This window comes from Silene latifolia, chromosome X (genome assembly GCF_048544455.1).
Source record: "Silene latifolia isolate original U9 population chromosome X, ASM4854445v1, whole genome shotgun sequence".
NCBI classification, from domain to species: Eukaryota; Viridiplantae; Streptophyta; class Magnoliopsida; order Caryophyllales; family Caryophyllaceae; genus Silene; species Silene latifolia.
In genome coordinates this window covers 92,131,503-92,136,891 of record NC_133537.1, presented here as the reverse complement: position 1 = coordinate 92,136,891, position 5,389 = coordinate 92,131,503, and the positions used below count along the sequence as shown (strand labels likewise).

General features: G+C 35.4%; 1 non-coding gene across 1 annotated transcript; it reads left to right on the top strand.

Moving 5' to 3' along the window:
• Positions 1-4,263: 4,263 nt before the first annotated feature.
• LOC141624771 (small nucleolar RNA R71) lies at positions 4,264-4,370 on the top strand. The gene has a single exon (XR_012534575.1). It is a non-coding gene; the product is annotated as a small nucleolar RNA R71 (small nucleolar RNA).
• Positions 4,371-5,389: the final 1,019 nt, after the last annotated feature.

Below are 5,389 nucleotides of genomic sequence, written 5' to 3'. Positions count from 1 at the left end.
TATGCTATCTTTGAATCTCTAGTGTATTCATTCTAAAGATAGAGTGGGAGAAAATGAAGACACAAAGAACACCAAGCAAAATTTGTGTACTTGTGTAATTGAGATCTGTGTAATTGAGATCTACGCAAGAAAGAATGATTTGTATACCTATACAGATAGTATACACGAATATATGAGATCTATGGTCTCGAATAGATGAAACCTACATGATAAAAGAGACCAAGTGAAGTAATCAAAAGAATATGTTCTCAAGATAACTACACGAGGAGACCAAAAGAAAGTTTTGGAAAAAGAATGACTAATGCAATGTCTTAACAATAGATTTGACTAGTTTATGATAAAATTTGACAAATAGTTTCAATATTTATATTTACTTAAGAGCCTAAATGAATCAAAGTTGTATCCTAGAAAATAAATGAGATTTATTACTAAAAGTTGCAAAGAATGATATGCCGATATCCACAAGAGCTAAATTAATTGTTAACCATGCTAGTGTCATTACTTAACCTCATTATGAAAATGAAATGGTTAAACCTCCTTCCAGAAAAGGGTATTTTGAGAAGGACGTATATTAAATGAAATTCACATTTAAATAATGACATTGCTACGCATCATTATAAAATGAATGAGTTAGAGATTAAAAACTCTTTCCATAAAGTTTAAGATATGAAACCTCTTCAAAATAGGTATTTTGAAAGGATATGCTGGGAGCGTATATGGTTTTATCTTAATAACTTGGCAAAGCAAAATATATTTCAAATTCTTGAAATGTTTCGATTGAGTAGTCAATTGCGAAACATGTGGAATTAAGTGGGAGTTGGAAATTATCATGTGAAGACATGGAATTTAGTGGGAGCAATCATCTTGTAAAAGTTTATAACTCATTACTCATTGAGAATGACGAGCTAATACTTTCTTTTACAAAGAAGTATTTGAGTTTTCAATCCTGGATGAAAATGGACTATGATGAATCCAATCACATCATGAGATGTTGGATAGGTATTGAGATATACACATTGAATCAACGAGAAACGTAGGTTATTCATGTCAATGAAAATGGAATTGCCATTAGCAGTCATGGTCGTTCATTGAACCTAAGAATGGTTGATCACATGATTGTTAGTTTCTAATGTTTCCGCCATTAGAATAATCATGCACATGTCCAATAATGAATCATATGCATAAGAGCATGATGAATCATTGGCAAGCCATAGAAGAATCGTCATGAATTCTCGAGGAGAAACAATGAGCGATTTCAGTGTTGGACAGAACACTTTGTTATGTGTCAAGAGGCTGCACATATTGAAGTTCGAACACGCGTAAGGATTTATGAAAATCCTAAGCTATTCAAGATAAAAGGAGAAATAAGAAGTTTGGAAAGATACTTAGTTGAAGTAAGAAGTTACTCAAAACTAATATTTTCTAATATGCTAGGACTTGTGAGAAGTGCTAGGCTAATTATCATGATAATTGTTGCAAGACTCTACAAAACATATACCTAGTGCATTGTGAGTGGGTGGAGTACTTGATCAGTGCAAGTTATATCATTCACCATAAATTCGTTGGTTATGTGATAAACAACCAGAAAGTTCTTTCAAAATAAAGAACCCAAACCTAGGTTGGGAACCTATATGTGTACTTGGTAAGGTTCATGCTATGAGAGATAACATGAATATAAAGGATAATGCAATATGAGAAGTTTGAACACATGGACACATGGTATGTTAAACTTCTATTGCAATCGACTAGTGTTTACACACTTACGATTTGCATCACAAGGTTGTAATATGGTATTGACTACCTGAATGTGATGTCGACATTTGTCGTTTGAGTTATTATTAACTCACCTTATACTTTGTTACATCCAACCGGGTTGTAGAGACATTTGAACCCCGTTAAAGTGAACATGGATTAGCATTATATTCGCCCATAGTTACTTACATGAGGTGACGTCTCGAAGTGACTAGAATGTGATGCGATTGATAGCAAGTTCAAGTGCCATGGAGTCATGTGTGATGACTAGTCGATCACATAGGCAGAATGTTAGGAACACCTTGTCGGTTCTTATGACCGCTTATAGAGTTTTGGCAATATAGCCTGGTCGTGGCGAGAGCTACTATAATATTCTAATGAGTCGATTCTTTTGACTAAAGATTGTTCGCCTAAGATGGCACAGTTTCAGATTAACTTTGATTTGTGTTACTACGACCTTCGTAAATGGGGTCAAATGGGCATATTTTGGGTTATGGTGGTTGTGGCTAGTCGAAGGGAATAAGTGCGATAGGAATTGTCCACCCCTTGTCAGGGTGATAACAATATCTCAGGGCCACTCGAGGAGTAATGAACTGGAAATGCGTGGCCACGCTTGGAAGAAATCTATGGTAGATAAATCCGGTCAATCAGTTATTCTCCAGATCGAGGAAACCACTCTCGATATGATCACTTGCAAGTACGACCTGAAAGACACCTTGCATTGAGTGGGAGATAGTAATAGGACAAGAGAATTGGTGACGCACACTTGTCGAGGACAAGTGGGAGATTGTTGGAATATGTGTCCTCCGACAATAATGCGATCACAAATGTCGATCATGATGATCACATGTTTAAGTCTCACTTTAAGAATACAATTGGGAAGTAATATTTTACTGTCAACTGGTCCACACATATCGGTAATGATTGGCTGACTAGAGTTTGACATTACTGTCGTGCGACGGTGGTGATCAGTTGATCCCCTTAGGTCATACCTAAAGGGTAACACTCTTAATTGATTATTTAATTGATCGTATGGCGATACGGGTTAATTAAATTACTTGAAATTGACGGGCGATTTTGGAAGTAATATTTACGCGTCTCATTGTAATTTGATTAAATAAGATACGGTCTAAGTAATCGAATTGTTTTATTGCTTAGATGAAATTATTGTTTACGGAAGCAATTGAACTGAATGAATAATTTATTTTAAATACAAGATGTTGTGATTTATAATTGGTAAATTATTTTGGTACAAGTAATTATGAATTACTAAGTCGATTTTGTATATGACGTATTTTTATTAATGTGTTGATTTCTAATATGTTAAAAATGCATAACAATTTTACATGGCATGTGACATGTGAGAAATTGACAAATTGACAAAGATAAAATGGAGTCCATTTTATCTTACATGGACCGATTTAGTGGGAGTATTAGGATAAATATTATGTTGATTAATTAAGTGGAAAACATAATCATTTTTCCTAAACCTAGCCATGCATACCTAGTGCCTATTGTGAAGAACACCTTGCTCATGCATTGGCCATCACCACCCCTCCCCCTACCCGGTTTTGCATAGAGAAAACCATGGGTTTTTCTCTATAATTTACCTAATACACTACTTCATATAGTTAGTGTAATATTATTCATTCTACACATCTAAAATTGGAGTTTAGAGAGATAAAAAATTCTTCCTCTTTCTCCCTTCTCTTAACCGAAAATTAAGAGTCCAAAAAACAATATTTTTGGGTCAATTTTATTCAAATTAATATTATTCTAGTATCAATAATATTAATTTATTTAGAGTTTACCTTGGGTATTATTCTTTGGGAGGGATTCTATACTTGAATCCTTGTTCATCCAATATTTGGAGAGCTCAAGAACAAGTGAGTAGGAGAACTCACTTGTTCCCAATAATCCGAAATATCCAATGTAAGAATGATGATTTCTTCTTTATCCTTATTATTGTTTGCATGCATAAGATCAATGTTTAATTTTATGACTTAATTAATTCATCACATATATGAATATGTTAAGAAATGAGATATAGATTTCTAACAATAAGGGGTACCACTTTTGTATGCTTGAAAAGCATTTACTTGCTCACTTGTTCCCCTACATTCACTTTGGTCATGTCCCAAAGTTCCACAATTCTCACATACTCCATTTGGAATTGATGAAGATGCTACCATGTCATTAACATGTTGCTTTGGTGATTTTGAGGCTTCTTCAAGCTTAGCCATAGCCTTTTCAAACTTCAAGTTGATGGTATCAATATGAGCACTAAGTTGAGCACCCAATTGAGTAATAGAGTCCACTTCATGCTTTCCTCCTCTAGTAGCCTTGCGAGGTCTACTATATTGTGAATTATGGACCACCATTTCCTCAATCTTGTTCCAAGTATGATTATCGTCAACTTCGGTGAACATACCATTTGATCCCATGTTGTGAATGTTTCGGGAGTCTTCATAAAGACCATTCCAAAATTGTTGTACCAAGAACTACTCGCTAAGTCCATGATGAGGACATGAGCGACAAGTTCCTTTGAATCGCTCCCAAGCTTCATACAAAGATTCTTCGTCCCTTTGCTTAAAACCCGTGGTTTGGGCTCTTAGCATGTTAGTCTTTTCCGGAGGGTAGAACTTTTTGTAGAAAGCTAGAGCCAACTTCTTCCAAGAGTCAATTCCAAGAGTAGCCTTATCAAGGCTCTTTAACCATTGTTTCGCGGTACCAATTAGATAAAAAGGAAATAAGACCCATCGAATTTGGTCTTGAGTCACTCCGGTTTGTGAAATCACATCACGATAGTCAGAAAAAGTCTCCATGTGAGAATGAGGGTCTTCACTAGGCATCCCCCCAAATTGGCTTCTTTCGACTAATTGGATAAATGCGTATTTTGCAATAAAATTTCCGGTTAAGTGTTGTGGTGTGGGAGTACCATTAGGTAGGTTCTCCTCGGTTGGTATGGAATGTGATGAAAACTTAGGCATTGTGGGTTGATTGTGTGGTTGATTTTGTGTTGGGTTCTCCTCACCTTCTCTTGCAAAAGGTTTGATGAACTCAAGAGTATTTGGTTGAATATCTACAACCTCACCAATACCTCTTAAAGTATTTCGAGCAAGTCTTCTATTGGTTGTCAAAGTTCTTTCAATTTCGTGATCATTGGGCAACAAGTTACCTTGTGATCTTCTAGACATGCAAAATATCAAACAACTCGAAAACAATTAGAACAAACCTTGAGGAGTTTTACTTCCCCAAGGCAAAGAAAGACACAACTAATAACAATCAAAGAAAATCAAATCAAGTTAACACCGTCCCCGGCAACGGCGCCATTTATAATCTTCACAAACAACTCTACTATTAGTAAAGAGGTAAGTAAAGGTCGGATCCCAAGGGACGGTTATTGATGTAGGATTTTCGATTGCAAGTAGTGGTGTCTAAGTGTGTCACAATTTGGGTTGAGATAAGAAGATCACTAAACCAAATAACAATAAAAGTAAACAAGCAAGATGATTAAAAATAGGTGTAAACAATTGATTAAAAGCACTAGGGTGTCATGGGTTCATAGGGGATTCATGGGAATTGATCATACAAACATATTCTCAAATTATAAGCAAGCAATTAATGTTGTAATAGG